Below are 12,367 nucleotides of genomic sequence, written 5' to 3' on the forward strand. Positions count from 1 at the left end.
CAAGTTACCTACATCTAAAATTTCAAGTCTTTAGACCTAAAATTGGCGGAGGAATTTGGTAGAATCTTCAAAGGTCAACTCTTTCAACTTTGACCTTTTGGCAGACAAATTTTCACGAAGTAGTATGCTAGACACCGCAAAAGACAAATCTTTTGAACTCTGACTCTTTGACAGTTCAAATTTACGACCCAAACCTATTAAAAAGCTTGCCCTATCTCTGAATACACTTTATATATAATTTCAAATGTTTAGACCACAAATTGTCTGAGTAATTTGGTAAAGATCGCATTGGTTAAATTTTTTTTAAACTTTGACCCCAATTTTGATCCGTTAACATTTATTGTTTTGGGCTCAAATCAAATTAAAAAGTTTGATCCATGCTCAAGTAACCTACATCTAAAATTTCAAGTATTTAGACCCCAAATTGGCTGAGGAGTTTGGTAGAGTTTTCAAAGGCCAAATCGTTGAACGTTGACCGCTCGACAGCCAAATTTCTGTCCGAAAACCGATTAAAAAGATTTTCCCAAATTTCAATCCTCCTTATGTCAAATCTCGATCGAGTCTTCAGAGTTATTTGATAGGGAAATGTACACACACACATATACACATTTTCACTTTTTTATGTATATATATATATGTATATATATATATATATATATATATATTAGCGATGAGATGATTCCAATAGTTTTCCCAGTTCCGTACTAAATTCCCGATTCCAATTCTTAATAAATCTCTAAATATTTTACTATAAAGTTATTTTCTCCAATTGCCATAAAAACACATGTTAAATGTACATATATTTTCTCAAACTTAAAAAAACACTTGTAGGGATTTGATCTATAGATTTTAGTTTTACTGGTAGTTTAAAATCAATAAATATTTATTATTTCATTATTACTACCAACAGTGAAAGATTTTGTTTTAAACAAAATCAAATAAAAAACGATAATTAAAGGAATCGTTTTTGGCATCGGAAAATAGGCATAAATTATTCTGATTCTGATACATCCAATAGTTCCTATTTTTCTGATTCGTGATTAATCATCCCAACTCTCTCTCTCTCTCTCTCTGTCTGTCTGTCTGTCTGTCTGTCTCTCTCTCTCTCTCTCTCTCTCTCTCTATATATATATATATATATATATCGTACACTGAAAACAACCTAAACAATCTCCTACGCAAACATATTTAGGTCTTCTTGATTTGAATATTTATTTTATAAACAACTTCTAAATAAATTAATATTCTGTAATAGACAGTTGTCATGGTTTCTTATACATTTGCAATATTTTCGGTTATAGCGAAATGTTTGATGTTGCTGCACTTTCGATTATTTGCAGAAAATATAAACCTTTGCATTTGAAACAAATTAGGCACAAGATCATCAAGAATGTGGGGAAAGTATTTAGCTCTCTCCTACTGCAAGAGTGATTGAGGAATCAGCACCCCAGTGGAGGGGAATGACCTACAAAAAGTGCCTGGGCATTCTCCAGCGAGGGAGCCTCAGGCGATTAGTAATAACCTAGCCCATTCTCGAAGAGAGAAGGCAAAACCTGGGAAGATGAACCTCCTAGAACTGCGTGGAACTAAACTCCGACTGCAAAATCAACAGGATCATTACCGGATTGGTCTAATCTGTTGATTTTGGGGCCCCCAAAAAAATGTCTATCCTACTCTTAAGCATCATCTCATTCACCAAAATACCACATTTACTCTCGGGGGGGAGGGGTCATACTATTTAAGATATACTCAAATTGATATGAAATTTATATTTTTTCATTTCGATTTAGTCAAAAAGGCAAGGAACCATGATGTTTTCATGGTGAGACATTTTTAAATGAATGAAAAAAAAAAAATTATTTAAATCGATACATTATCTTTTAATGGTGTGCAGAATAGGTTCTGCTTTCATAACATTTTCCTCCCAGGAATTACCTCCTCGTTTTTTAAGGAGGTGGGGAGTAATACTTCCTGGTATTATATCTTCCTTCAAAATAGGGGCTAATGTATTAGGTTGACAAAAAAAGTTCTTGCAGTTTTTAACTTTTAAATTCAGATGAACATATCTCAGCTTAAACAAAAATTTATTCATCGAAATAAGCACTATCAGAATCAATAAATTTTTGCCACGCAAAACAAGTGTATTCAAAAATCTTGCGTTCTGGTGACAATGAAGTTGCTGAAGGCGTTTTTGATATCACTTAGGTTTTTGAAGCATTTCTCATGCAGAAAGTTGTCGAAATGTTAGAAAAAATGGTAGTCGGTAGATGAAAGGTCTGGAGAGTATGGTGGATAAGGCAGTGTTTCGTAGCCTAATTCATTCAATTTCTGCAGAGTCGGTTTAGCAACGTATGGTTAGGCATTGTCGTGGAAGAGAATTGGGCCTTCTCTGTTGACTAATGCTGTGTTGTTGTTGAAGTTTCTGATGCATTTCATCCATTTATTAACAGTACTTCACCACCGTAATGATTTCGTAATGGTTTTGCCTGCATTCAGAAACTGTAATGGATTAGACCGGCCGCAAGCCACCAAATAGTCAACATGACCTTCTTTTGGTGCAACTCTCGCTTCAGGAAGTGTTGTGGAGCTTCGTCAGCGTCTAGCATTACTGGTTGTCGTAAAGAACCCACTTTTTATCGCAAGTCACAACCTGATTGAAAAATGGGTCGTTCTTCTTGTGTAAAAAATGGGCAGACGACACTTCATAACGGCATTCCTTTTGGTTGTTGTTCAATTCATGAGGCACCCATTTATCAGGTTTTTTATCTTTCCAATCTCTCTCAAGTGGTTAAAGATCGTTGTATACGTTACATCTAATTCAGAAGCAAGTTATCGAACAGTTGTGAGTGGATTGGCTTCAACTAAAACTCTTAATTGATCATTGCCAGTGTCAGAATTTATTTTAGACTATTTCCTTCTTCCTCTTTCTTTCCTTCTTCCCTGCCCCTTTCTTCTATGATGCTAGAAGAGCCGCTGCTGCTGCTGACACGTGACTGTTTTTCTGTGCGTCCATTGGACGAGGGATTTTTCCGCCAAAAAAAGGTTCCAAATCAAACCTAATTAAGTCAGTTGCAGCTAAGATTTCGAAGGGTCTAGACCTATGCTGTTGAGCTGAACTCGGACAGATAAGTCCTAAAAATCAAGTGAAGAACAAGAAAAGAGGACTGTGTGAGTCCTTAAAGGATAAAAGGTGCGCAGAGACACAAAAGTCCTAAAAATCAAGAGAGAATTGAGAGAAGTTTTTTTTAAACACAAAGAAAATTCTTCTAAAGTTCAGAGTGAAAAGTTGAAGTCAACAAACTGGAACGGAGCGTTTTCTGCCAGCTTGGAGTTCTGGGAAAGCAGAATACTGTTACTGTTCCATGTGAGAAGTAGGGCTGGGAGTCTGGAAGCAACCCGAGGCCCAGTTTGCAACAAAAGATACTAACCCCCTAACAAGGAGCCGATAAAAAATTATATGCGAGGTGCGTAAAGGAAATAAATACAGTCCAAGGGAGACAATGCAGCAAACAAAAAAAAAAAAGGGGAACATTTTAATAATTTCTCTCTGTTCTCTAACTGTCAAAATATTTTTTTTCAAGTAAGTTCTTAATTCTCTTTTTTTTTTGTTATTCTGACTTATACTCTTCCAACAAAGTTAACCTACCTTTGGGCTAGCAAGATAGGACTGTATTTTGCAGCTAATTGTATGTGGGTTTAAGCCCACATGAACAGTCTGTTACCAAGCGAACTTGAATTTAAATCCCAATCTTTTCCCTTTTATTTATTTTTTTTCTCTTCTTCAATAAAATTGTAATTATTTTTTTTTCTTTAAATTGCATTGTTATTTTTTTTCTTATCCCTCGTTAGCCGAGTCAAGGCAAAAAGTTTTATGTACGTCGATATTAACTGTTACAAAGTTAATTTGCGACACCAGCATCCGATGCCCAACCACTACACTCATCATCTTCGAGACTCTCGTTGCCACCATGAAATTTCTTAAATCACCATTGTGCTGTGCATTAAGTAGTGGTTCCTGGGTCAAACACTTCAATTTATATTGCAAGCTGTTTCAGCAGTTTTTCGGCCTAGCTTGAATTGAAATAAGGAAATTATGCGAATTTGCTTTTTTTCCATTTTCTGAAGAGAAGACAAATGTTTTAAAACGATTGTAATTTAAATGATTAGATAAAGCAAAAAGGTCTTTAAAATAATATATAAAGTAACGGTGTTATAAGGAAAACTTATTTGAAAATATATCATTAGAAATCAAAATTAAAAATTCTGCAAGAACTTTCTTGCCAACCTAATAGATATCTATTTTGTTGTCTTGAGACTATATTCCTATGGATTACCTTCTCCATGTGGGAGGTGGCGATGGGGAGGGAGTAGTGGAGTATATGTTCTCTTGCTATAATGCCATACTCATAGGCATTACCTTCTTTTTTTTCGGATGGGGGGGGGGGGTTATACTATATTTCCTTTCTTCATGACACCCATACTTCCACAATTATCTTTCCCATTTAGATGTGATTTGTTGTCATGATATCAATCTCCCAGATATTACCTCCTCTTTTTTAGGTCAGTATAGTATTTGTTCGTTTACCATGACATCTTTCCAGGCTAGCAAAACAATCTATAAAAATGTATTTGGGATAAAATGCATAATAAAATGGATAGTTTATAAGATTATCTCCCCTTGATAGTCTCTCTTGAAAAAAAAAAAAAGATAGCTTTGTATAAAAAATAAAACACAGCCGTATGACACTGCTCACAATTTTATTTGTTCAGTCGCATGCAATAAAAACTGGCGCCCACTGAAAACTATTATAGAAGTGAGAGATTAAACAAAAAATTAACTCCTTCAAATTGGTATTCATGGCGGTAATTAAAAGCAGAGAAAATACAAAAAGAAAACCAAAAAAAACTCTGTATGATGTACGTACTCGTGACAGATCGAAGATTTCATATTCCAAAAATTACGCAAATCGATCAAGTAGTTTTTTATTATCTAAGAAAATAAAAATTTACAATTTTTAGCCATTTTACTACTAAACAGTATTGAACATAAGGCTGATTTTTGACCCCGACACTTTGATTTGAGTAGTCTCCTCTTATTTATTTAATCTTGTTTCATAATGGCCGACGAAAACACTACAACTCGTTTAGTTGTAAAATTCGATTTTCTTGAATTAAAACAAACTCTTGATCAAATATGTAATTTTTGGAATATGACGTCTTCGTTCTGTTACGAGTATACCCATTACACAGACTTGTCTGTATTTTCTTTAGTTTTAATTGCCGCCATAAGTGCCAATTTGAATAAACACCTAAAAATTGCCTCAGTTGCGAAGGATTTATCCTTCACTGACTGAGGACAGAAAAGTTGAATTGTAGTATCAAAATAAATGTCGGCAAGTTCGTTCCATTTGAAATTGTCGCCAGCAAGTAGGTTTTATGATATTTTATTATACCTTTGGTATTCAGTATGGTTTTCAGTGGTTTCCATTTTGGTTTTAACTAAAGACACTCATGTTCTGATTCGTTTTATATCGTCTGCAATAAAAACTGGCGACCACTAAAAACTATTAGAGAAGTGAGAAATTCTCTATCTATATAAGAGCCAGGTACCTCCAAGGATGGAGTAATGTTGCCACATTTGGGCAGGAACTGCTAGAAAGGACTTGTCCTGCCTTGATAGAGTTCAAAATAGACTTTGTAGCCTCATAGGAGATCTCCTTTTCTCTTCTCTGCAACCTCTATCTCACAGAAGAGATGTTGCAAGTTTGTCTCTGCTTTATCGTTATTTTCATGGCAAGTGCTCGACTGGGCTTCAATCTATGGTCCCTCCCCCCACCAAACTTTCACAAGAAACACTCGTTTAGCTGAAAACACTATCAATAATTCCCCCCACACTTTATCTGTGCCTAAACCTAAACGTAAATTTCATGAACAAAGTTTCTTTCTTAGAACTGCACGCCTGTGGAACTGTCTTCCGTTCTCCTGCTTTTCAGCTGACTACAATCTGGTTGTCTTCAAGTCCAACGTAAACAAGTTCTTGATGAGCTGTTCCACTTAGTTAACAAATTTATATAATTTCTATTACTAACAATTAATATTTTATTCAATTGACTACCGTACACTCTTAACCCTTATCCTCGAGTGGTCTTTGGGCCTTGATAAGTGGTGATGCCTATGTGAAAAAAAAAAAAAATTAAACAAAAAATTAACTCCTTCAAATAAAGACTAATTTTTGTTTGTATAAGTTTTGAAATATTTTTTTTTATGTTTGATTAATGTTAAAAAAATGATTAATAAGTGATGTTAAAAAAATATTTTCATGATAAAAAAAAGTTATTTTTCTGGTGTTTATTTTTTATGCAATAAATATATTTTTTTAGAATGTTTGTAAAAGTACGAATAACACTCTATATCCAATGAGGACTTTATAACACTTCTGAACAATTTAGAAACCTCTAAACTGTTGTGTACTACGTCATCATTCTAAACAAAAAACACGATGTCATCATTTTGTGTGTTTATTGTAATTTATATGGAAGAGCATTAGCACTATAAAATTTATTTGGAGGTAACGTTATTTTACTATCGAATTTTCAAATTTACATTTATATTATATTGATTTAGAAAAATTGATAATTGAATATTTATGTATTTATTAATCCGTTTGGCTTATATTTTTCTCTGTATATCTAAACAAAATAAAAAAGTTAATATAAATATTTGACTATCCAAATTTACAATAATTGTGTTATTATAGAGTTTAAGAAATGGTACTTGTACAGTTTAATCAAGACATTAAAAAATGAAAATATCGAAAAAAAAAAAGGTTACATTGTACGTATACGTTATGGAACGAAGTTCTTTGAAAAAAAAATTCACTAAATTTCATCAAGTAGTTTTTTTTTTTTTTTTTTTTAAATTTTTACAGCGAAAAAACAATTTGTTATGATACCGAGAAAAAGGTTCGATTTTTAGGAAGAAAAGCTAGTAATAAAGATGGAGAGGGAGTGTGGGCGCTTTACATGGAGTTATCTCCCCGTGGCGTGTTCTTAAATTTCCACAACACATCCGCACCCGTCCCTCCATGGAAAAACGGTTAATTAAACTGCAGAAGCACCTGTTAACCTACACAAGTTCTATAATTGAATATCCCCTTCCCCCAAAAAAAGAACGAAAAAAATAAAATATGCTTTTGTAAATCGCTCGTGAAAACTTTTTTATATATTTTTTTAGATCAATTAAAAGGGGTTAATACCATGCAAACCGTAAATTGCGACGGATTTGGTTATCAGATTTGTGTCCAGCAACATCGAATATTCCCTAAAAAAAAAAAAAAAAAAAAAAATTAGTGGTCGGAGTTCTGTTGTAGCGGAAGGTAATATTTACCTTTTAATTTATTTTAATAAATTTTTGCTCTAAATACTGTTTTTAATTTATGGTCTTTTCTTTACGTTCTTTCCTTTCGATCCAGATTTCTTGGAATTTACCCCTTCCCCCTCCAATAAACCTTACTTTTTTTTTTGCGCCAACGCCGGTGGTGGGGAGGGAGAATTCCAGTTTCATGTGGCATATTTAGCTTTTTTTGGCGTTTTTTAGTTATGGGGAAAACAAGATGGTCGCCATTAAAAATGATAAGGATTACGTTGGATACTGAATGTCTTCAAATATGGATAACTGCGTGTTTGCGCAAAAAAATAAATGCGATATTCGTTCTCAGCGCACCCGAAAACCTGCAGAAATCGACAAATTAAAGTTGAATGCCGAGGGGTCGGTAAACTAAAAATTTACCTTTTCATAATATTGAAACCTGTTATATAAAAATATGTTTACACTTCATATCGCGTAATATTTGAATTTAATATCATTTAAAGCTTTTTAAAAATTTGGGTTTGTATTACTGTACACATAGATTCGAAAAAGTTGTCAAAAAACAAATATATAACAAATAAATCTTATCAAAGGCAAGATAAGTTACTTTTCTACCAAACTGGATATATTGTTTGTGTTTTTATTCAATGTGACATGTTTATTCGACTCGAAAAACATGCAGTGTTTACCAATGTATTGGAAAATTTAAAATGGCGCCCGACTCTCTCTGTAACACGGTAAGTTTGGGAAAAGGTATTATAAATAATAAACTAGACAAAATACTATTAAAACTCCACCGAATATATGTCAAGTTATGTCACGATAACATATAATGAGCGAATTTCTAACAGTATTTTATCTAGTTTATTATTTATAACACCTTTTCCCGAACTTACCGTGTTAAAGAGAAAGTCGGGCGCCATTTTGAATTTTCCAATACATCGGTAAACATATGCTTTTCGAGCTGAATAAACATGTTACATTGAATAAAAACACGAAAATTATATCCAGTTTGGTAGAAAAGTAACTTATCCTGCCTTTGATAACATTTATTTGTTATATATTTGTTTTTTGACAACTTTTTCGAATCTATGTGACAGTTCTACAAACCCTATTATTTCTTTAGAATTATGTTTTTTTGTTATAATTCAAATAATTATATTACCGAGAAAAAAGAAATGAAACAAAATTGTTTATTTTTTATTTTTTGCATAATAATATTGATTTTATGTCCAATTTTATTTACAACTTAAAGGTAAGTGAAAAAAAAAATGACGGGATTTTATATATAAAAATAACTATTTTTTAATTATTTGATCTTTTCAGCTTTAAAAAATGTTGAAATCTTTATCGACCTACATTTATTTTTTTAGTTTTCGTAACATGAAATATGGGGCGGGGCAGAACAGTAGAACACCTAAAAAAAATTCCTCTAATATATTTAATGAAACCTACTTTTAATATGTAAGTTTATTTAATAATGAATAAATATAGAAAATTTCAGGAAAATATGACTATTAGTTGATATTTGCTAGATTTGTAAAACATGGGTGTGTCAAACGGCTTAAAAAAAACGTCACTACATAGGAACGTTGTTTTAAAGCATCGATAATGTAAACACAATTTTTGTCTGGCATTTTCATTATTTTTGTATGCTGTAAAAAAATTTGGTAAATTTTTAGATTAGGTCCACCTCCACAATTTCCTTTTAAATGATGACTTATAGGTTTTCAACTATGCTGAATACGGAAATCACATTGAAATTTTGCAGAAATAAGTAGTTATCGAAATATAAAAAGTTGTTTTATGCATTGTATTCTTTGACGGCCATCTTTGTTACGCGCGTGCGCCATAAACAAATCTACGCGCGTAACAAAGATGGCCACCAAAGAATACAATGCATAAAACAACTTTTTATATCTCGATAACTACTTATTTCTGCAAAATTTCAATGCGATTTCCGTATTCAGTATAGTCGGAAACCGTTTAAGTCGTCATTTAAAAGAAAATTGTGGAGGTGGACCTAATCTAAAAAATACCAACATTTTTTTTAAATATTAACAGTTTATTTAAAGCTTCTTCTTTTAAATGGTAAAAAACATTAGGATGATAATATTAAATTAAATTACAGTTACATCGTGTTACATACAGGGGGAGGGGTTAAAACTGTGGTGCGGTGCGCGTTGGAGGTACCTACTGGATTGAACATCCATATTGACTCGAGAGTCCCCCGATCAAAATTAGAAAGTTCAGCCAAGACTACATTGAATAATAATAGCGTTAATAGGGTTTGTATTACTGTACACATAGATTCGAAAAAGTTGTCAAAAAACAATATATATAGCAAATAAATTTTATCAAAGGCAAGATAAGTTACTTTTCTACCAAACTGGATATAGTTTTTGTGTTTTTATTCAATGTGACGTTTATTCAGCTCGAAAAACATGCAGTGTTTACCGATGTATTGGAAAATTCAAAATGGCGCCCGACTCTCTCTTTAACACGGTAAGTTTGGGAAAAGGTTTTATAAATAATAAACTAGACAAAATACTGTAAAAAGTTCGCTTAGTATATGTTACCATGACATAAGTTGACATATATTAGGTGTTTTTTAATAGTATTTTGTCTAGTTTATTATTTATAAAACCTTTTCCCAAACTTACCGTGTTAAAGAGAGAGTCGGGCGCCATTTTGAATTTTCCAATACATCGGTAAACACTGCATGTTTTTCGAGCTGAATAAACATGTTACATTGAATAAAAACACAAAAAAATATATCCAGTTTGGTAGAAAAGTAACTTATCTTGCGTTTGACAACTTTTTCGAATCTATGTGTACAGTAATACAAACCCGTGTTAATATAATAAAAACTACTTGTCTGGTATGGATTTTTTTTTTTTTTTCTTTATGTGACACCGTTTGCTGCGGACTTCGAGTCGTATCGAGTCATCGCTTTCTTTGTTCTTACCTAACAAAAAATAATAAACTCGCAAAATAACGATAACTAAACATATTAGCTTTTTTTTATATTTATTATTTATTTATTTTTTTTTTAAGAATAGTTCAACAAATATCTCGTTAAGAATCTAATTCGGCACAAGGAAGCAGCCACAGCCGGTAATAAAACGACGCGTGTGAAAATGAAGGTGAAGGACGTCACGAACGCAGTCGTTCATTTAAGTAAACAAATAAATATTTAAATGCTTTGCATGTATAGAAATTAATTCAAATCTATCGAAAACGTTTTGTTATACTTATATAATGTCTAATATCAGATTAAAAGAGTTTTTTATGAAGAAAAGATTTAATTCCTGCGTAAACAAAAAATAGTAGGAGCGATCGTGTTGTATGAAGACGCTGAGATATAAACTCGCACATGAGGCTGTTACTTTAGCTTTGCGCAGAGGCGATACAATAGCCAATGAGGATTTTCCGAGGCGTTGTTATTGCTAGTTGAAAACTATTCCCAATACCCCGCGATGGCACCCACGTGGTGCCAACCGCAATTTCTGCACGCCTCTAAGGAGGTGTAAAAATCAATCGAAAAACAGACTTTAAAAACGCACTTTCATTGAAATAATGTCTCATTTTTAGAACAATTTTTTAACCTTGTTCACTTCTTTTGTTTTCTGTTTTTTTTTTGTTTTTTTTCGAAATATTGAATTTCAATTAAAACCAATAATGAAAAATTACGAAAAACTAAAATAGAAGGAAAATAGTTTTCGAAATAAATTGTACGTTCCTATTTACAATGCCTCCCCACGGGACGGAGTTAGACACCAGGGTCGTTTTTTAACGTGGAGAAAAGGAACAAAAATAAAAATTGTCTCAGTCGTGAAGGATTTCTCCTCCACTAACAGAGAACAAGAAATTGAAGTGCAGCATCTGAAGAACAGATACTACACTTTGATCTTGTTTATATATTTTATTGCTTTTAAAATTTTGTAAATACAATTAAGTAAAAAAAACAAAAGATTTTCAAACAACAAAATTAGGCACAAGGCCCTACAAGAAATTGGGGAGGGGAAGGGTTCAGGGTCTTTGTGACTAAAGTGATTAAAAGTAATAAATGTAGACTTTGGAGTCTTACTCTTGACTGGCAACATTTACCAAAATACCTCATTCACTCTATGGATCTTAATCTAACTAATAAATCCCCAGCGTTTAAGAATCAAAACCATATTTACAATTTATAAACCGTTGTCTGTGTGTTTGTGTATGCATCTTTTACTTACCCGGCCCGGGGCAACAAGTGTCAAGCAAAGACCATATGTGAGGGCAACCCCACATATAAGACCTTGGTCGATGTAGGGGAAACCCTTCATACCAATTGTCACTATCCAGCTCCCCGTGGAGATGGTCCCCATTTCCCCTTCACTCTCCACATTAAAAAACGACCTTGTGACTAATTTGCTCAGTTCAGTGGGGAAGCAAATACAATACTTTAAATAAACAACATGAAGTCAGGGGAAGTGACTGCAATCTGGCTTGTTACAATTAATGACAGCTATCAATAAATCTTTTCATATATATATATATATATATATATATATATATATATATATATATTTTATCAATAACCACTTTCCTGATTTAATTCATAAATATAAAATTATTTAAACTTCTGAACGGTAGTGTGAATTATAGAAGAAATAAATTTCCAACAAATATACTCAAGGCCGGATTAAACATTTTAAGTGTCAATTAACCAACCAGAAACCAATGCCTTTTCACTTTTATTGATTCAGTAAGTTCGGCCAAGGCAGTTTGATTGAATGTTCAAAGTTAGACCCAAGTAATATTTAAGCTGAGAAATAAAATTTTCCGGTACTTTTACGAATCGCTCCCTCAACAGACATGCGCAGAAGGTTTTCAGTGGTCTATTTAGCCACGAAAAACTTTTTCAGGCCCCCCACCCAAAGCCAAATAAAATGCAAAATTGATTTAAAGACCAAATTTATTTGTATCTTCATTTATTTTTCTCTACAGTGCAATTAAT

At 32.8% G+C, this 12,367-nt stretch overlaps 1 long non-coding RNA gene and 1 other non-coding gene across 2 annotated transcripts; one reads left to right on the forward strand and one right to left on the reverse strand.

Annotated features, from left to right (window-relative positions):
- Positions 1-7,248: 7,248 nt before the first annotated feature.
- Positions 7,249-11,777, reverse strand: LOC145243072 (uncharacterized). Its single transcript, XR_013862848.1, has 2 exons — positions 11,604-11,777; positions 7,249-7,320 (listed from the first exon to the last, which is right to left on the reverse strand). It is a non-coding gene; the product is annotated as an uncharacterized LOC145243072 (long non-coding RNA).
- On the forward strand, positions 10,761-10,896 carry LOC145243312 (U4 spliceosomal RNA). The gene has a single exon (XR_013862853.1). It is a non-coding gene; the product is annotated as a U4 spliceosomal RNA (small nuclear RNA).
- Positions 11,778-12,367: the final 590 nt, after the last annotated feature.

This window comes from Euprymna scolopes, chromosome 21 (genome assembly GCF_053919585.1).
Source record: "Euprymna scolopes isolate OS-2025 chromosome 21, ASM5391958v1, whole genome shotgun sequence".
In the NCBI taxonomy this organism is placed as follows: domain Eukaryota; kingdom Metazoa; phylum Mollusca; class Cephalopoda; order Sepiida; family Sepiolidae; genus Euprymna; species Euprymna scolopes.